Raw genomic sequence first — 21,547 nt, forward strand, 5'->3', positions numbered from 1 at the left:
GTAGTTGGCCACCAGGTTTGCACACATCTCAGGAGGGATTTTGTCCCACTCCTCTTTGCAGATCTTCTCCAAGTCATTAAAGTTTTGAGGCTGACGTTTGGCAACTCGAACCTTCAGCTCCCTCCACAGATTTTCTATGGGATTGAGTTCTGGAGACTGGCTAGGCCACTCCAGGACCTTAATGTGCTCCTTCTTGAGCCACTCCTTTGTTGCCTTGGTCGTGTGTTTTGGGTCATTGTCATGCTGGAATACCCATCCATGACCCATTTTCAATGCCCTGGCTGAGGGAAGGATGTTCTCACCCAAGATTAGATGGTACATGGCCCCGTCCATCGTCCCTTTGATGCGGTGAATTGGCCTGTCCCCTTAGCAGAAAAACACCCCCAAAGCATAATGTTTCCACCTCCATGTTTGACGGTGGAGATGGTGTTCTTGGGGTCATAGGCAGCATTCCTCCTCCTCCAAACACGGTGAGTTGAGTTGACGCCAAAGAGCTCCATTTTGGTCTCATCTGACCACAACACTTTCACCAGTTGTCCTCTGAATCATTCAGATGTTCATTGGCAAACTTCAGACGGGCATGTATATGTATTCTTGAGCAGGGGGACCTTGCGCGCACTGCAGGATTTCAGTCCTTCACGGCGTAGTGTGTTACCAATTGTTTTCTTGGTGACTATGGTCCCAGCTGCCTTGAGATCATTGACAAGATCCTCCCGTGTAGTTCTGGGCTGATTCCTCACCGTTCTCATGATCATTGCAACCCCACAAGGTGAGATCTTGCATGGAACCCCAGGTCGAGGGATATTGACAGTTCTTTTGTGTTTCTTCCATTTGCGAATAATCACACCAAATGTTGTCACCTTCTCACCAAGCTGCTTGGCGATGGTCTTGTAGCCCATTCCAGCCTTGTGTAGGTCTACAATCTTGTCCCTGACATCCTTGGAGAGCTCTTTGGTCTTGGCCATGGTTTGCCTCTCCTCCGACACTAACAGTTAGCTGGCTCATTCTGGGTTCGACTCACCATATTTCTCTGGATTTTTGTACTTGAAAAATGTCTAACTCTATTGCCTTTACTTATACAAATATTTTTGTTGGGGGGGGGGGGCTTTCCCACAATTCAAATTCAGTAAGGAGACGACTAGGCTACGTGACGTGATTATGTAAGGACTTCTTCACTAGCTGACCACCACTACCAAGACCTGTGTCAAGATCAGTTACTTACCCCACCGGCCCACCCCATAACCTCTATGTTCAACTAAGAGAGCTGGTCTGGAATCAGTGTGGCAGGATAGGATGACTACATAGAAGGATCACCACGCTTTTACATGATGGTCTTTCTGGGGGGCGGGAGAAATAACGAGGATGCAACTTGATTTAATGCTGATCACTTTTATTAGAATGTCTACAATACGAACAGTGAACCAATTAATAATTCATGCTGCGAGAGGTACCGGATCTGGACAGATAGATGCCGGAACAAACAAAGTCAAATCTGAGAAGTACCGGGTCCTGTCCATGCAGCTCCCAAGGCCATGCATGAAGGTCTGCGGAAAGGATCTCATCTGCCGATGGTATTGCTGAATCTGGTACAAGGGTGTTGTACTCTATGGCAGCTGTCAATTTGGCCTTTTAATCCAATATCTTTCTGCAGAGCATGTTGTCTCTTGCATCCATCTGTCATCAAAACAAAGTGAGAATGGAATTATTTGTTAAATTGCAAGGATTTGAAATGAAGTGTGTGCAATTCAATGTTCATGAAATTTAACAAACCTGTTAATTATATTACAGGGCAGACCAAAATATGGAGTATTAAGTCTAAATGTGAATATCACAAAATAGAACTTGTTCCCATCGTCAAATAGAAAAACGGAATGTTCTTAAAACAGCAAGAACACACACTGAGTGTACAAAACATTCTCTTTCCTGACAGACTGACCAGATCCCTTATCGATGTCACTTGTTAAATCAACTTCAATCAATGTAGATGAAGGGGAGGAGACAGGTTAAAGTTAAAGGTTGAACTGTACAATCAAATCAGCTGTAAGAAACAACGGTGATAAAGTCATTCAGAAATACAATACAGTTAAACTTACCTTCTGCATCTGCTTCCTGACTCCCAGCGTATACGTTACACCACTCAATCTCTAAACCAGATTTTATTCATTTGAACCACTTTGTTTGAACTGTACAATCAAATCAGTTGTAAGCAACAACGATGATAAAGTCATTCAGAAATACAATACAGTTTCTAAATGTAGAATAACGTTAAACTTACCTTCTGCACCTGTTTCCTGACTCCCAGCATATACGTTACACCACTCAATCTCTAAACCAGATTTGATTCATTTGAACCACTTCGTTTGAACTGTACAATCAAATCAGCTGCAAGCAACAACGGTGATAAGGTCAAGAAAATGACATTGACAATGTGATATATCATTCTGAAACACAATGCAGTGTATTAAAGTATAATAATGTTGGCTTGCAATTAAACTTATTTACACTAAATAGACACTTTTTTTTATTAACTTCACAAGCATGTTGACATTTATTGTCATCAGTCTTGTCCTGGCGGCAGAACTGAGAGATTTCCCATTAGATAGGCTCTGATTAAGCGGACCCAGCTAGGAGTGTCAGTGGATGGATACGCCATCCTGAACAGACAGAGTTAAGGGTGAGACTGATTTTCTTAAACGCAACCTCCAATTGGGGAAAGTTCTGGGAACTTTTAGAAAATGTTGTTCTGGGAATAGGTCACACGTGAAAGCGATACCAGGACAGAGTCCTGATGAAAGCAATTCCAGGATAAGAAAATATTCCTGCAGGTTAGAAAAACATTGTAAAATAAAATTAATAATTTACATTTTAGTCATTTAGCAGACGCTCTTATCCAGAGCGACTTACAGTAGTGAATGCATACATTTCATACCTTTTTTTTTTCTATACTGGTCCCCCGTGGGAATTGAACCCACAACCCTGGCGTTGCAAACACCATGCTCTACCAACTGAGCCACACACAACTGACCTACACAATCAGTGGACTGGTAAAACATGGTTATGATTTGGAAACCAGCTATAAATGTAAAACTTACATGGAAATTTGCATAGGAGGAACTACCATGTGGGTACAAAATGTAAAATGAGTAATTCAAAATATTTTGATGGAGAAGAAATTAATGTTTTTAAATTCTAAGAAAAGAAGACGTTCCTAAACAAATACTGTTTGTTTTGTGTGTTTGTTTTTGTTTCCTGAGTGTGTGTGTATTGACGAGAGATTTATATTATGGACGGACCACGGACCCTAATTTTGGTAATATGTGCTGTCAACAACAGTGATATTTGAATCGTGACACTGGTATAAGACATTAGGTCTCCCATATTCACCAGTAGTAAATTGACAGACGCTTCAGTATTGGTTCTAATACAAGGAATCAGGTGCCATGACCAATTAAAATGCACAAATACCATAACTACTCTCCGGGAAGTGGGTACATTTTCAAATAAAGAATGCCAAGAGTGTGCAAAGCTGTCATCAAGGCACAGGGTGGCTACTTTGAAGAATCTCAAATATAAAATATATTTTTATTTGTTTAACACTTTTTTGGTTACTACATGATTCCATATGCGTCATTTCATAGTTTTGATGTCTTCACTATTAATCTACAATGTAGAAAATTGTACAAATAAAGAAAAACCCTGGAATGAGTAAGTGTGTCCAAACTTTTGATGGGTACTGTATAATAGACCCGTGAGTGAGGAAATCGAAACACTCTGGACAGCGCCGAGAGAGGCGCAGAAATAACCACCAATGAAATTACATTTCTCTGGATAGGTTCAGAAGGTGAGGGGTCGAGGCTCCTGAGGGAGGTGGAGGCGGCCTTCTCCCTCTCCTGCGGGAGAGAAAGAAACCGAGAGAAAGAGGCAGGGGTGGTGTATGATTTCAGAAAGCATAGCAGTCGTTATCTGAGCTCTCAGCAATAGGACTTCTATCTTCATCTGAGTTCTCATCTACATCAGAGTCATCAAAAATATCCCCTTCTCCCAGAATCAGATTGTGGTAGGTATTCCTTGTGTTGACTTGGTCTTGTGTCAGTTAACTCAATCTTCTCTTCAGGAGGTAGAAAAGGCCATTCCTCCCTCTGACAACTCCAGTCCACTGCCGTAAATAATTTACAATTCCACTACACAAAATAGTGTGGAGGGTAGTTCAGTCCAAATGTAGTATAAACCTCAACTTTGATCTTGCAGCTGTAGGGACAGTGCCTCCAGAGTTCCTGTGGCTCTTTGTAGGCTCCCCAAGTGCCTCTTAATCTCCTGCACCAGGATCCTCTCTTCCTCCTGCAGTCTGTTCACCAACATCAGTCTGTCGAAGATTGCCTTTTTGATGGCTGTTGCCTGTGAAATGTAAACTCACAGAGGTATATAACAGAACAATAGCAATGATTGCAGCCTACGCTGAATGTAAAAATTAAATCACAACAGATACCTTCTGCAATCATATATTTACTGGTGCCAAGTCTCTCCCATGGCCACACAAAGGTGTCAGTATTGATCAGCTCATCCACTGTGGGGGGCTAAACTCTGCCTGCTGCTCGTGAAGTTGAACAGCTGTCAAGGCTGCCTTGTCCTCAACAATTTTACTCAGAATCTGATGCCTTCTCTTGTTGCCGTCTGAATAAAAGGGATGATTAGACAGACTGTAGATTCAGATATATTGCATGACTATAAGTTACAGAGCTGCTATAGAGGCACAAACAAAGAGAGTACAAAGCAATCAATTCATTTCTAAAGCATTTGTTGTCATGCAGAGGCACGCAGAGTTGTGGCTACAAGATACTCTACTGTTTATGGTCACGTCATTTCTCAGTTTAATGAAATGTTTTACATTAGATCATTTAATAACATGCCTACATTTGATCATAAACATGGTCTGATGTGTATGAGTAGTGTTGCAAAGGGGCGGAAACTTTCCCAGAAATGTACGGAAATTTCCATGGGAAGTTAAGCCCGGGAATTTGGGGAATTTTGCTTAAAATTGTCTGAGCCAAGGACTACATGCTTTCTGGTAAGTTTGATTACAATACTGGGTGGGGTGAATATATTTTATGACATACATGATTTTTTGTTAACTAGTAAATAGTAGCCTACAGCAAAGTGTGTTTAAATCATTTCTCACTTGTTAACAATTTCTGCTAGTTAGTTTTTGCTACCATGTGGGATGGTAGCTAGCTTGAGCCTGCTAACTGAGGAGTCTTAATTCACCTGTTTCCATACATGTTTCATTTTAAAACGGGGCAGCAGGTAGCCTAGTGGTTAAGCATTGGGCCAGTAACGGAAATGTTGCTAGATTGAATCCCCGAGCTGACAAGGTAAAAAATCTGTCATTCTGCTCCTGAATAAGGAAGTTAACCCACTGTTCCTAGGCCATCATTGTAAATAAGAATGTGTTCTTAACTGACTTGCCTGGTTAAATAAAGGTAAAATAAAAATAAATACATCTTACGAAGGAGTTGTTTGATCTAACTGCTTAACAATAATATTGTAACTTGAAGAGCTTTCACACTGTGCATGTCAGGTTCACATCCTTTACGTTGTGTAGGAAATATCAAGGATGAAGAGAATATTTCTGTTAAGATAGGAATGTGATTTTAGTTTTCGAACGAGATCATAGTTTTGATAATATTTTTCCAGTAAGTAGCCATGCCCGAGGGAGCTCAGAGAGCATGTCAGCATGACAGCATCTAGTTTGTGCTCTCACTGTCACACTCTGATCTGTTTCACCTGTCTACGTGATTGTCTCCACCCCCCTCCAGGTGTCGCCCATCTTCCCTATTATCCTGTGTATTTTTACCTGTGTTTTCTGTCTGTCTGTGCCAGTTCGTCTTGTTTGTTCAAGCCTACCAGCGGTTTGTCTCAGCTCCTGCTTTTCCCCAGTCTCACTTTTTCTCGCCCTCCTGGTTTTGACCCTTGCCTGTCCTGTCTCCTAGCCTGCCTGCCTGCCCACTCTGTCTGCCCCTGAGCCTGCCTGCTGTCCTGTACATTTGCCCTACCTCTGGATTACCGACCTCTGCCTGACCTGACCCTGAGCCGTCGTGTACCTTTCCCCCACTTCTCTGGACTATTGACCTCGGCTTGCCTTGACCTGTCTATTTGCCTGCCCCTGTGGGATTATTAAACTATTCGTTATCCGACGTGGTCTGCATCTGGGTCTTACCTTCATATCTGATACTCACTGTCTTTATGGAGTGAAGTGACCTGCCTTATAGTGTGCGCATGGCACTCATGCAGATGGACCCATGGTCTCTAAAAGGCTGTTTTAATAAGAAGCCTCTCCAGAACAGTACATAGTGAGTGATCCCCAGTGAGAGGGGGTGGGGGAATGGCAGGAGAGAAAGAGAAAATGGTCACTCCTGCTGCCTCATGGGTCTAGCAGATATTGAAATTCATTGAACGTAGTATCTGAATTGTTTTATTAAAGTGGCAATCTGTAGTTGGAACAATAACAAAGCCATTACCCAATCACTGTTTTGGTAAACAGCTGAGCTGCCCTGTAATTAATGTGCATCCATCCTTCAATTACCAATAGTTATCTTCATGATTGGAAAGGAATCCTACTGTTTGTAAAACAGCCTATATCCAAATATGAGGATGCACAATGCACATAATTCCCAAAGCAACTGCTTCGAAAGACAACTCCACCATCACTTGTGTGTTTTTCAGATTATCCTTGGGAAAGTATTTATAAATGGCATGGTTTTTAGTTTTTGTACTTTTACTCCTTTTTCTCCCCAATTGGTAGTTACAGTCTTGTCCAATCGCTGCAACTCCTGTACGGACTCGGGAGAGGCGAATGTCAAGAGCCATGTGTCCTCTGAAACACGACCCTGCCAAGTCACACTGCTTCTTGACACACTGTTCTCTTAACCCGGAAACCAGCTGCACCAATTTGTCAGAGGAAACACTGTACAACTGGCGACCGAAGTCAGCTTGCAGGCACCCGGCCATCCACAAGGAGTTACTAGAGCATGATGGGACAAGGACATTCCGGCCAGCCAAACCTTCCCCTAACCAGGACAACGCTGGGCCAATTGTGCGCCGCCTCATGGGTCTCCCGGTCACGGCCAGCTGTGACACAGCCTGGGATCAAACCCGGGTCTATAACGACACCTCAAGCACTGCAATGCAGTGCCTTAGACCGCTGCGCCACTCGGGAGGGCTATAAACAGCATTTTAGAAGAAATGAAAGTCCAACCAACTGAGTCCTCTGCACTCCTTGATATAGTTTGGTTCTAACGGCCTGAGGTGGACCATAACTTCAGATAAGACATTGTTTGATTTAAGATATCATTTCAGTGGCAGTGCATGTTGGTGCTCAACTCTAAATTGTATTGGCACAGAAGAGAAAAAAAATGTCATTGTCCTTTGGGCTCCTAGAGACATGTGTCTGAGGTGGTGGCTGGCTTCAGCTGCTCTCCTTTGATTTTGGGGCTCTCTGTTACACTAGAGGACAGATTCAAAGCATATCTCAAAATCAATCTAATCCCCTTAATCATCTATTGCAACACACTTTTTTCAAACCCTCGGTACAGTTTGCTGCACTGATTTATGTAAGTATGGAGAGGATTCCATTCATGACATACAGGACACCATAGTAACTGACATTCTAAAGCCTATGATAGTTCAATGATGATGGAGAGCTAGAATATATGAGATGGCAAAGGATCCTTGGGCTAGCCAATTGTACTGTTTGGAATGTCACACTTAGGTCTGAGCAGACAGATATTTGTTGGGCTTTTGATTTAGACTATAGTGTGCTCTCTGTTCTTTGTAACTGTATTGCAACTCTACTGAATGACTTCACAAAGATGCAGTCCTGAATATGCTCTCGATATCAAAAGAAAGCAGTGCTTTCAACAACTATTCATTACATTCTCTGTCTTTCTGTAAAACATTTTTATGAATCTTCCATCATGAATCATTTAACTTCACAGCACAATTATTATGGCCCAAATCCATCCCAAATTTACAAGGTGGATGCAGTGCATTTACCACTTAGAATTATGGGGAATGCTGGAACTCTAAAGTACTATTGTTGAAAAGACATTAACTCAAACTATACTGTATCAGTCAAATATAAAGTTAATTAGGCTGCAAAGCAAATTTGGGATTGGAATTGTAACACCTCACAGTATTAAATGTGACACGTAATTATATGTGACCCACCGAAATAGTGTTAAAATTAACACCACAAGAGTGGTGGGTTGGGTGTTGCAAATTCTGATTTAAATGAACACTTTATTAGAGCTGATGCTGTTACACTTTCCAGTGTTAGGGGATTAACACCACTGGTGTTACAGTAACTTGTTTTTCGGTGTTGTTTTAGAACTGTAGGGTGCAAAGCCTTATTTGCATATTTATTTCCAACGGGTGCCTTTCAAGTGAATTTTAGAGGTACTAGTAACACCAATGACTGTGTTTGCTAGTGACAGAGACATGGTGTCACTGGTGTAGAGAGGAGTAGGCAGGAGGCAGTCGTAGGTTTAGAACTGACATTATTTAAGCACCATAGAGCAAAGTGGGACAAAACCCAAACGCTGTTGTGCTCAAAATATATCTTCATAAACAAAAAGGCACAGGGTGAACCCAAGGTGCAAAATATAAAGTACTCAGGAAATAGGAGAGATTCCTCTCGGGAAAACAAGTAACATTTACAATGACCAACAAATACAAATGGCAGAGGGAGTAAATGTACTGTGATAGAGTGGGGATTGGAACCAGGTGTGTGTAATGATGACGAGACAAGTCCTGGGTTGATGAGTGAAGGGCATTTGCCAGCAGTAAGTTCGGCAGCAGCTAGAAGGCCGGCTATGCTGAACGCCTGAGCTGGACAGTAAATATTTTATCATAAAATTGAATTATTTATGACAATACATAAACTTTTTTTTAATACCTGCAGCGTGTACGCTAAGAATCGGGAAGCAATGACAGGGAGTGAATTTAATAAATAACGGAACAAAAAAAGAAACGAGTAGCGTACAGACATCAAACACAGGAACAGAAATGCCTAAGGAAAGAACCAAGGGGAGTGACAGATGTAGGGGAGGTCATCAGGAAGGTGATGGAGTCCAGGTGAGTGTCATGAGGCACAGGTGCGCGTAACGATGGTTGCCGGTTTGCGTAACGAGCGCCAGAGAGGGGGAGTGGGAGTAAACGTGACAATACCATACTTCAACAGCCTAACACAGTGGTCTGAAATTCCTGGTTTGCAGGCCACATGGACAAGTCACTTTATGCCGACTTGAAAAGTGTTCTATAATTCCTATTGGAATCCAGCCCGAGTTAGAATATCCAACAATGAATTACCCGCAGTCAGTTGTGGAAAAAGTACTCAATTGTCATAATTCAGTATAAGTAAAAAGTAAATGCTATACATCAAATGTCTTACATTAAGCAAAGCAGACAGCACGATTTTCTTGTTTAAAATGTTTATTTACAAACAGATGGGCAAACTCCAACACTCAGACATAATTTACACACGCAGTTTTTGTGGTTAGTGAGTCCACCAGAGCAGAGGCAGTAGGGATGACAAAGCGTTATATTGATAGGTGCGTGAATTGGACCATAATTCTGTCCTGTCTATGCATTAGAAATGTAACAAGTACTTTTTGGTGTAAGCAGCCACACACATGCCTAAGATCACTCTGCGCAATGCCAAGCATTGGCTGGAGTGGTGTAAAGCTCGCCGCTATTGGACTCTGGAGCAGTGGAAACGCGTTCTCTGGAGTGATGAATCATGCTTCACCATCTGGCAGTCCGACGGACGAATCTGGATTTGGTGGATGCCAGGAGAACGCTACCTGCCCCAATGCATAGTGCCAACTGTAAAGTTCGGTGGAGGAGGAATAATGGTCTGAGGCTGTTTTCATGGTTCAGCCTCCTTAGTTCCAGTGAAGGGAACTCTTAACGGTACAGCATACAATAACATTCTAGACAATTCTATGCTTCCAACTTTGTGGAAACTGTTTGGGGAAGGCCCTTTCTTGTTTCAGCATGACAATGCCCCCGTGCACAAAGTGAGGTCCATACAGAAATGGTTTGTCGAGATCGGTGTGGAAGAACTTGACTGGCCTACACAGAGCCCTGACAACAACCCCATCGAACACCTTTGGTATGAATTGGAACGCCGACTGTGAGACAGGCCCAACATCAGTGCCAAACCTCACTAATGCTCTTGTGGCTAAATGGAAGCAACATTCCTGAATGGCACCAACATTCCAGCATCAAGTGGAAAGCCTTCCCAGAAGAGTGGAGGCTGTTATTGCAACATTGCCCATGATTTTGGAATGAGATGTTCATTGAGCAGGTGTCCACATATATTTGATAAAGTCGTGTATTTTCTTTAGGGATGTAGTGGAAGTTGTACAAAATAGAAACAGTAAAGTAAAGATACCCCAAAAACAACTTAAGTAGTACTTTAAATAATTTTTACTGAAGTACTTTACCCCATTGTCCGCAATCTGCAGTTAGAATGACTGCAAAGGTAGGAAAGGTCGATAAATGAGACTACCTAAGCCATCTAAACTGGCACAACCATCTCAATAATGACTGAAATAAGTCCAACCACTTAAAGATTGGATTAGTTTGTTATTTATCTTTAAGTAGTATAAGATCAATACATATGCATGCAGAAACATAGACATTAAAACAAACTATTCTAAAAAACAACCTGCAACAAAGAATGCTGGGAAATATGATAGAGGCCCCACCCATGTCTTTTTCACTCTCAGAAAGTGAACAGAAATTAACTCAACATAGTAGAGTAATAACAACCACTGGAAAACACTTTGTTTATTCACCCCTGGTGGAGTCAATTTCAATCCCCCAGGTGTTAACCCCATTAGAATCAACACTCAGATATAACACAACACTTTTCAACACAGAGATTTTAACACCCGCAAAATTGCTGTGTGGCAAGTTTTGTGTTAAAACCTCTTACATCTAGATGTTCCGCTAGCGGAACGCCTCACCAATATCCAATGATAGAGCGTGGCGCGAATTACAAATACCTCAAAAATGCTAAAACTTCAATTTTTCAAACATATGACTATTTTACACCATTTTAAAGACAAGACTCTCCTTTATCTAACCACATTGTCCGATTTCAAAAAGGCTTTACAACGAAAGCAAAACATTACATTATGTCAGGAGAGTACCCAGCCAGAAATAATCACACACCCATTTTTCAAGCTAGCATATAATGTCACAAAAACCAAAACCACAGCTAAATGCAGTACTAACCTTTGATGATCTTCATCAGATGACACTCCTAGGACATTATGTTATACAATACATGCATGTTTTGTTCAATCAAGTTCATATTTATATCATAAACCAGCTTTTTACATTAGCATGTGACGTTCAGAACTACCATACCCACCGAAAACTTCCGGTGAATTTACTAAATTACTCACGATAAACGTTCACAAAAAAACATAACAATTATTTTAAGAATTATAGATACAGAACTCCTTTATGCAATCGCGGTGTCCGATTTTAAAATAGCTTTTCGGTGAAAGCACATCTTGCAATATTCTGAGTGGATAGCCCGGCCATTATGGCTAGCTATTTTGACACCCACCAAGTTTGACACTCACCAAACTGGGGTGAGATATTCTTACAAATCTGCTCTAGAACCAGTTTCAATTGAAATATACATTTTGTATGACTGACGCCTTTAGTGAGAGGTCCAATGCTTAAATATTTAATAATTTCTGCCCTATGAATTAATATTTATTTCACAAATAGGGCCGTTTAATTTTGTCTGGCTTGCCGTTCCAAATAAAATGTCATTTTTTGCTCAAATCATTTTACAAAACAGGTAGCTAGGTGTAGGCAAGACCATAAGCAAATATGTAAACTGGGATATGACTAAAGAGTTAATCAGGGTAAACTGGGATATGACTAAAAAGTTAATTAGGGGGATTTTTCCACAAATGGACAGCTATTTTCCTTTCCATGGTAGCAAAAATTATATCTATTTTGCCAACTTTCTATTAAAATGTATTGTAGTAAGATAATTTCTTTCTACGGAGTATGTCCACATCACCGTCATTGTAATGTAAAAGTTTTATTTTTTTGGTGATCAATAGGTAATATAGTACACTTATCATAATTTGGTTGTAATCCAGAGAGGTTAGAAAAAGTATTGTGGAGGTCAGTGACCTGACAGTGTGGTCCCATCCACATCGACGGGGCGGCAGTGGAGCAGGTAGATAGCTTCAAGTTCCTCTGTGTCCAAATCACTAAACACTTAAAATGGTCCAAACAGTCGTGAAGAAGCCGCGTGCCTCTTCCCCCTCAGGAAGTTTAATTTTGGCTGGGCCCTCAAATCCTGAAAAGATTCTACAGCTGTACCATTGAGAGCATATTGACTGGCTGCATCACTGCTTGGTATGGCAATAGCACTGTCCTCGATCGCATGGCGCTACTGAGGGCTGTGCGGACAGCCCAGTACATTACTGGGGCTGAGCTCCCTGCCATCCAGGACCGCTATATCAGGCGGTGTGAAAAGAAGGCCCGGAAAATCGTCAAAGACCCCAACCACCCAAGACATAGACCTTTTTTTTGCTGCCGCAAGGCAAAAAGTACCGGTGCATCAAGTCTGACAACAGGCTCTTGAGCAGCTTCTATCCCCAAGCAATACGACTGATAAATAGCTAACAAATTAGCTACACGGACCGAGTTTACCTTGTTTCTCTATTGACCTTTAATTTCTCTATGCAAACTCACAGGGCCCTACACACACACTGTCACGCCAACATACATTCACTCCATCATTTGCTCACTCACACATAATATGCACATACGTTTATACTGACTCTACACACCCACACACATGCAAGCTGCTGCTACTCTGTTTATCTGATATCCTGTTGCCTTGTCACCTTACTCCTACACATATCTACCTCCATCACTCCAGTATCCCTGAACATGTAAATATGGTATTGGAACTGACTTTTTAAGTATTTCCTGTATATAGTATACTTACTTAATTGTGTATTTCTTATTCTTATTTCTCGTATTTGTTTTCTTCTAGTAATACGTTGTTATTGATTATTGCATTGTTGGGCTTTGAGTTTGCAAGAAAGGCATTTCATTGTATTTGTGCATGTGACATAAAAACCAATAGCCCCACAGCTTACCTCTGTGTCACCTAACAGCAGCACTCTGACCTCCTTGCCGCATTCTTGCTGCTGGTATTCCATTATATCCACAACCTCCTTGTGACACTTTAAAAAAACAAATCACAGAGGGCTGGAGCAGTAAATATCCTCACCAATATTAAAATAACCTGACACACTACAAATGGGCTGACCAGATTTAATTAACTATAAGCCTGTTGCTGTTAGCGTAATTAACTAGTTCTACAATGAATCCACTTGTGTGTCAGTAAGCCTCATGGAAACAAAGCCAGGAGTCACACAGTCCTCAGCTCACCCTTTTTGCCTCCCATCTCCCTTTGTGAAATACACTTGACTGTATAAGGCAAGTTCTGTCATCCTCCCACTCACCAAATCACAGAGCAGCACGGGCTGACCTTTGGCTGGGGAATACTTTAGCTAAGTCGAAAACGCCAACTTGCCTCCTCTGCATTCCAGTCCATGTCTAAGCACTTCTGTCTCTTATCAAATATGACAAAGCCCCAGGTTTGTATCCAAACCATGGATCCTGTGACCAGCAAGTAGACCCCTCCTCCCTTCACCCTGATAGTCTCTCACCCCCCCCCCCCCCCCCTCCACACACACACACACTGGTTTTCATGGTATATAGGGGGACAATTTGTTCAAACAACACACAATTACACACAAACACCCTAAATACCCCTGGCTGACAGCTGAGACACCAGAGTTTAAGCTACGACAGGAAAAATTGGCCACATTGCCCTAGGATGAGCTGCTTCTGTATTCCCTAACATGCCTGCTAAATATCAGAAGGAATTTGCAGAGAGAGAGCGAGTATAGCTACAGTAGGGTCAACCATAGTGGACCAGACTAACTACTCTTCAAACCCTCCTCTCTTTCCTGAGTCTCTCCACTGTTTTTAATTAGTCATCTAATCAAAAACAAGGCCCATAGAGATCTATTTTCAGAGAGGGGTTGAGGAAATTAATACAGCGACATACAAGATGAGATGACAAACCACACATCGGCAGGTAAGCTGTGTGGCGTGATGAGATGGCCAGATTTAATATGAGCTAAATAAATTGGCTGCCAAACCCTTGTGAATGTAATCAGACTGCTGGAATTGATTGGGAAATGTTATAATTACCAACGTTTTATCCCTTGCATGATCTCCTTGATCTCAGCTCATTGATTTGTAACTTCTGAGGCTCTTCAGGAAAGTGGTGAAGTTGTATCTATGTTATTTGAAACAATGCAACTAACTGCATGGGAAAATGTTCCAGCCATGTATATAAACTTGGTTCCCGGAAGGAAGGACCAACAAATAATATATACTGAGTGTAGGAAACAGGTGAATCCAGGTGAAAGCTATGGTCCCTTATTGACGTCACCTGTTAAATCCACTTCAATCAGTGTAGATGAAGGGGAGGAGACGGGTTAAAGATGGATTTTTAAGCTTTGAAACAATTGAGACATGGATTGTATATGTGTGCCATTCAGAGGGTGAATGGGCAAGACAAAATATTTAAGTGCCGTTGAATGGTAGTAGGTGTCAGGCACACCGGTTTGAGTGTATGAAGAATTGCAACGCTACTGGGATTTTCACGCTCAACATTTTCCAGTGTGTATCAAGATGGTCCACCACCCAAAGGACATCCAGCCAACTTGACACTGTGGGAAGCATTGGAGTCAACATTGACACCTTGTAGAGTCCATGACCCAACAAATTGAGGCTGTTCTGAGGGAAAAAGGGGTGCAACTCAATATTAAGAAGGTGTTCCTAATGTTTTGTCCACTCAGTGTTACTGTGAAGTACTCTTTGTCATTGGCTGAAGTAATAGCCTTTTAATAGAATGGGAGACCCAAAAGGAGAAATCATTGCCACAATACGGGAGAAATGGTCACAGCTTACAATTGAATTCACTTATAAGGGACCAGACCCAATGGTGCAGCTCTGTGTTTAAGTATATTTATTTATTAGGGGTTTAGTAGCAAAGCTGGTGAAACCCTGTTGTATTTGCTGGCTGTCAGGTGCGTCGTAAAAAGTGGACCAAAACGCAGCGGGTATATGAATACTTATCTTCTTTTAATAGAAGGAAACCAAAACAAAACACTTATACAAAAATAACAACGAAAAACAGTCCTGTAAAGGCTACACAGCTATACATGGAACAACTACCCACAAAACCCATGGAAAAAACACCCCTACTAAATAGGACCTTCAATTAGAGGCAACGAGGAACAGCTGCCTCCAATTGAAGGTCAACCCAATAAACTAAACATAGAAATAGAAGAACTAGAACAAACATAGAAATATATTAACATACAACATAACCCAAAAAACCCCGAAACACACAAAACAAACACACCCCTGCCACGTCCTGACCAACTACAATAACAAAATGACCCCTTTACTGGTCAGGACGTGACATTGGCATTGATTATTAGGTGTTCAGCAGCAAAGCTATATGCCAAATTTGATACCAATCGGTCCAGCGGTTCTGGAGAAGAAGACATTTAAAATAGTCAACAGCATTGAAGATGGTCCAAAATACATCAAAAGCATATTGCTTAATCTGTTCAAAGTTCTAATATTTGGCAAGCCTGGTGAGGAATACAGGAGAAGCTCATCCTAGGGCAATGTGTCCAATTTGTCCTGATGGTGGCGCTTATGGGCAATTCCATGGCAATCGGCCACATGTTGGCGCTATAACAGTTGATTTAAAATGCAAACTTTGAAAGTTTACACCCCTCACCCTAGAGTAAACAAATTACATAGGTCCCTCTCCTCAAAAGAAACAAATTTGCCTCCAGGACCCACTGTGATAGATTTTCCACCATTTAGAATTTGGTGTAAAACACATACCCTGTCTTTCTAAGGTCTTCGAAAGCCAAGTTACAAACAGATTACCGACCATTTCGAATCCCACCGTACCTTCTCCGCTATGCAATCTGGTTTCAGAGCTGGTCATAGGTGCACCTCAGCCACGCTCAAGGTCCTAAACGACTTCATAACCGCCATCGATAAGACACATTACTGTGCAGCCGTATTCATCGACCTGGCCAAGGCTTTGTCAATCGCAGACTCGACAGCCTTGGTTTTTCAAATGATTGCCTCGCCTGGTTTACCAACTACTTCTCTGATAGAGTTCAGTGTGTCAAATCGGAGGGCCTGTTGTCCGGACCTCTGGCAGTCTCTATGGGTGTGCCACAGGGTTCAATTCTCGGGCCGACTCTCTTCTCTGTATACATCAATGATGTTGCTCTTTCTGCTGGTGATTCTCTGATCCACCTCTACGCAGACGACACCATTCTGTATACTTCTGGCCCCTCTTTGGACACTGTGTTAACTAACCTCCAGATGAGCTTCAATGCCATACAACTCTCCTTCCGTGGCCTCCAACTGCTCTTAAACGCAAGTAAAACTAAATGCATGCTATTCAATCGATCACTGCTCGCCCGTCCAGCATCACTACTCTGGACAGCTCTGACTTAGAATACGTGGACAACTACAAATACCTAGGTGTCTGGTTAGACTGTAAACTCTCCTGCCAGACTCACATTAAGCATCTCCAATCCAAAATTAAATCTAGAATCGGCTTCCTATTTCACAACAAAGCCTCCTTCACTCATGTTGCCAAACACACCCTCGTAAAACTGACCATCCTACCGATCCTCGACTTCGGTGATGTCATCTATAAAATAGCCTCCAACACTCTACTCAACAAACTGGATGCAGTCTATCACAGTGCCATCCGTTTTGTCACCAAAGCCCCATACACTACCCACCATTGCGACCTGTACGCTCTCGTTGGTTGGCCCTCGCTTCATACTCGTCACCAAACCCACTGGCTACAGGTTATCTACAAATCTCTGCTAGGTAAAGCCCCGCCTTATCTCAGCTCACTGGTCACCATAGCAGCACCCACTCGTAGCATGCGCTCCAGCAGGTATATCTCACTGGTCACCCCCAAAGCCAATTCCTCCTTTGGCCGCCTTTCCTTCCAGTTCTCTGTTGCCAATGACTGGAACGAACTGCAAATATCTCTGAAGCTGGAGACTCATATCTCCCTCACTAGCTTTAAGCACCAGCTGTCAGAGCAGCTCACAGATCACTGCACCTGTACATAGCCCATCTGTAAACAGCCCATCTATCTACCTACCTCATCCCCATACTGTATTTATTTATTTATCTTGCTCCTTTGCACCCCAGTACCCCTACTTGCACATTCATCTTCTGCACATCTACCATTCCAGTGTTTAATTGCTATATTGTAATTACTTCACCACCATGGCCTATTTATTGCCTTAACTTACCTCATTTGCACTCACTGTATATAGACTTTTTGTTTTCTTTTGTTCTACTGTATTATTGACTATGTTTTGTTTTTTTCCCATGTGTAACTCTGTGTTGTTGTATGTGTCAAATTGCTACGCTTTATCTTGGCCAGGTCGCAGTTGCAAATTACAACTTGTTCTCAACTAGCCTATCTGATTAAATAATGGTGAAATAAATAAAAAACTAAAATTAAAAAAACTGTGACAATCTGTATAAAACTTGATATATAGCTATGGATCAAGGACTCTCAACGCAATATTTTCCACGCTGTAACGCCCTGGCCATAGAGAGGGGTTTTTGTTCTTTATTTTGGTTAGGCCAGGGTGTTACATTGGGTGGGCGTTCTATGTGCATTTTTCTATTTTGGTTTGTTTCATTGATTTTGGCCGTGTGGCTTCCAATCAGGCACAGCTGTAGAGCGTTGTTGCTGATTGGGAGTCACACATAAGGAGCATGTTTTTCCTTTGGGTTTTGTGGGTAATTGTTTCTGTTAGTGTTTTGCACCTGACAGGACTGTTTGGCTGTCGGTTTTCTTGTTTTGTTTGTATAGTGTTCTTTCTTTATTAAATATTCAATGATGAACACTAACTCCGCTGCACCTTGGTCTACTCTCTCTCACGACAGCAGTTACAGAATTACCCACCACAAGAAGACCAAGCAGCGGTGAAGAGGGCAGATGGAAGTCAAGGAGGACTATAGGAAGCAGCGTGCTCGGGAGGAGATGGCATCCTGGTCGCTGGAAGTATTGGAGGCAAGAATAGACTGGACTTGGGAACAGCTATTTGACCATTGCAGCAACCTGCCGGGGAAGCAGGTGGAGGTGAAGCGGCAGCCCCCAAAATTATTTGGGGGGGGGGCACACGGGGAGATTGGCGGAGTCAGGCGTTAGACCTGAGCCAACTCCCCGTGCTTACCGGAAGCGGCGTGGTACTGGTCAGGCGCCGTGTTATGCGGTGGAGCGCATGGTGTCTCCAGTGCGCACTCATAGCCCGGTGCGCTACATCCCAGCCCCCCGCAAGTGCCATGCGAGGATGGAACCAGAGCCAGTCGGGGTGAAGTTGGAGGTGAGCGAAGGGAGCGAAGCAGAGACAGTGAAGGAGTTGATGGGGAGATTGGAGGAGAGAGATATGAGAGAGCTGCTGTGTTGGTGCATGAAGCACGACATTCGCCCTACGGAGCGTGTCCTCGAGTTGATGTCACCTGAGTCAGCTCTCCATACTCGTCCTGAGGTGCGTGCTAGCCGTCTGGTGAAGACTGTGCCAGCCCAACGCACCAGGCCTCCTGTGCACCTCTCCAGCCCTGCATGTCCTGTGCCTGCGCCCAGAACCAGACCTCCTGCATGTCTCCCCAGCCTGGTGAATCCTGTGCCTGCGCCCAGAACCAGACCTCCTGCATCTCTTCCCAGCCTGGTGAGTCCTGTGCCTGCGGCCAGAGCCAGGCCTCCTGCATGTCTCCCCAGCCTGGTGAGTCCTGTGCCTCCTCCTTGGACCAGGCCTCCAGTGGGTCGCCCCATCCTGGTCTCTCCTGTGCTGTCTCCACGGACCAGGCCTCCAGTGGGTCTCCCCATCCTGGTCTCTCCTGTGCTGCCTCCTAGGACTAGGCCTCCAGTGGGTCTCGCCAGTCCAGAGCCGCCAGAGCCGCCCGCCAGTCCGGAGCCGCCCGCCAGTCCGGAGCCGCCAGAGCCGCCCGCCAGTCCGGAGCCGCCAGAGCCGCCCGCCTGTCCGGAGCCGCCAGAGCCGCCCGCCTGTCCGGAGCCGCCTGTCCGGAGCCGCCCGCCTGTCCTGAGCCGCCCGCCTGTCCGGAGCCGCCAGAGCCGCCCGCCTGTCCAGAGCAGTCAGAGCCGCCCGCCAGCCCGGTGAGTCCTGTACCTGCGCCTAGGGCCAGGTCTCTTACATGTCTCCTCAGCCTGGTGAATCCTGGGTCAGTGCCGCCGGAGCCGCCAGGGACGCCTGCCAGCCGGGCGCAGCCATCACCGCCTGCCAGCCGGGCGCAGCCATTGCCGCATGCCAGCCGGGCGCAACCAGGGTCGCCCACCAGCCGGGCGCGTCCATCACCGCACGCCAGCCGGGCGCAACCAGGGTCGCCCACCAGCCGGGCACAGCTATCACCGCCCGCCAGCCGGGCGCAGTCAGGGTCGCCCACCAGACCTTCGGTGCGGCCAGGTGCGCCACCTAAGAGGGCGACGCCGAGGGTGGAGCAGAGGCCACGTCCCGCACCTGAGCCGCCGCCGTAAGAAGGCCCACCCGGACCCTCCCCTTCAGAGTCAGGTTTTGCGGTCGGAGTCTGCACCATGGGGGGGGGGTGGGTACTGTAACGCCGTGGCCATAGAGGGGTTTTTGTTCTTTATTTTGGTTAGGCCAGGGTGTTACATTGGGTGGGCGTTCTATGTGCATTTTTCTATGTTGGTTTGTTTCATTGATTTTGGCCGTGTGGCTTCCAATCAGGCACAGCTGTAGAGCGTTGTTGCTGATTGGGAGTCACACATAAGGAGCATGTTTTTCCTTTGGGTTTTGTGGGTAATTGTTTCTGTTAGTGTTTTGCACCTGACAGGACTGTTTGGCTGTCGGTTTTCTTGTTTTGTTTGTATAGTGTTCTTTCTTTATTAAATATTCAATAATGAACACTAACTCCGCTGAACCTTGGTCTACTCTCTCTCACGACAGCTGTTACACACGCTAGTATCTCAAATAACCCCAAGAAGTTCTGGAAAATGTTTAAAGACCTGGAGAATAAACCCTCCTCCTCACAGCTGCCCATGTCACTTAATGTTGATGATGGTTGTTACTGACAAGAAACACATGGCTGAGCTCCTTAATCACTTCATTAAGTCAGGATTCCTACTTGACTCAGCCATGCCTCCCTGCACATCCAACATTTCCTCATCTCCCACCCCTTCTAATGCGACTGTCCCCGATGCTTCTCCCTCTCTCCTTAAACTTGACCCCAAAAAAACATCTGGGTCAGATGGTTTACACCCTTTCTTCATCAAGGTTGCTGCCCCTATCATCGCCAAGCCTATCTCCAACCTTTTGGAGATAGGCTGTCTCTCCTTTCTGGGGAGGTTCCCATTGCTTGGAAGGCAGCCACAGTTTGTACTTTATTTAAAGCGGGAGATCAAGCTGATCCTAACTGTTATAGGCCTATTTCTATTTTGCCCTGTTTATCAAAATAGTTGGAAAAACTTGTCAATAATCAACTGACTGGCTTTCTTGATGTCTATAGTATTCTCTTGGGTATGCACTCTGGTTTCCGCTCAGGTTATGGATGTGTCACTGCAACCTTAAAGGTCCTCAAAGATGTCACCATTGCCCTTGATTCTAAGCAATATTGTGCTGCTATTTTTATTGACTTGTCCAAAGGTTTTGATACGGTAGACCATTCCATTCTTGTGGGCCGGCTAAGGAGTATTGGTGTCTCTGAGGGGTCTTTGGCCTGGTTTGCTAAGTACCTCTCTCAACGAGTGCAGTGTATAAAGTCAGAAAATCTGCTGTCTCAGCTGCTGCCTGTCACCAAGGGAGTACCCCAAGGCTCAATCTTAGGCCCCACGCTCTTCTCAATTTAAATCAACAACATAGCTCAGGCAGTAGGAAGCTCTCATCTATTTATATGCAGATGATGCAGTCTTATACTCAGCTGGCCCCTCCCCAGATGTTGTGTTAAATGCTCTACAACAAAGCTTTCTTAGTGTCCAACAAGCTTTCTCTACCCTTAACCTTGTTCTGAAAACCTCCAAAACAAAGGTCATGTGGTTTGGTAAGAAGAATGCCCCTCTTCCCACAGGTGTTATTACTACCTCTGTCACGGTTGTCGAAAGGAGGAGCGGACCAAAATGCAGCGTGTGTCGTTCCACATTTTATTTACACTGTGAAACTATGCAATACATAAATAAACTGAATGACAAAAACAACAAACCGTGACACATACACTGACTCAAAGATAATCTCCCACAAACCCAGGTGGAAAAAAACCCTTACTTAAGTATGATCTCCAATTAGAGACAACGAGGACCAGCTGCCTCTAATTGGAG

The 21,547-nt window shown here is 43.9% G+C and overlaps 1 long non-coding RNA gene across 1 annotated transcript; it reads right to left on the bottom strand.

Moving 5' to 3' along the window:
- Positions 1 to 1,387: 1,387 nt before the first annotated feature.
- LOC106602994 (uncharacterized) lies at positions 1,388 to 14,504 on the bottom strand. The gene is made up of 3 exons (XR_001328332.1): positions 14,329 to 14,504; positions 13,203 to 13,289; positions 1,388 to 1,674 (listed from the first exon to the last, which is right to left on the bottom strand). It is a non-coding gene; the product is annotated as an uncharacterized LOC106602994 (long non-coding RNA).
- Positions 14,505 to 21,547: the final 7,043 nt, after the last annotated feature.

Source organism: Salmo salar, chromosome 04 (assembly GCF_965601325.2).
Source record: "Salmo salar chromosome 04, fSalSal1, whole genome shotgun sequence".
In the NCBI taxonomy this organism is placed as follows: domain Eukaryota; kingdom Metazoa; phylum Chordata; class Actinopteri; order Salmoniformes; family Salmonidae; genus Salmo; species Salmo salar.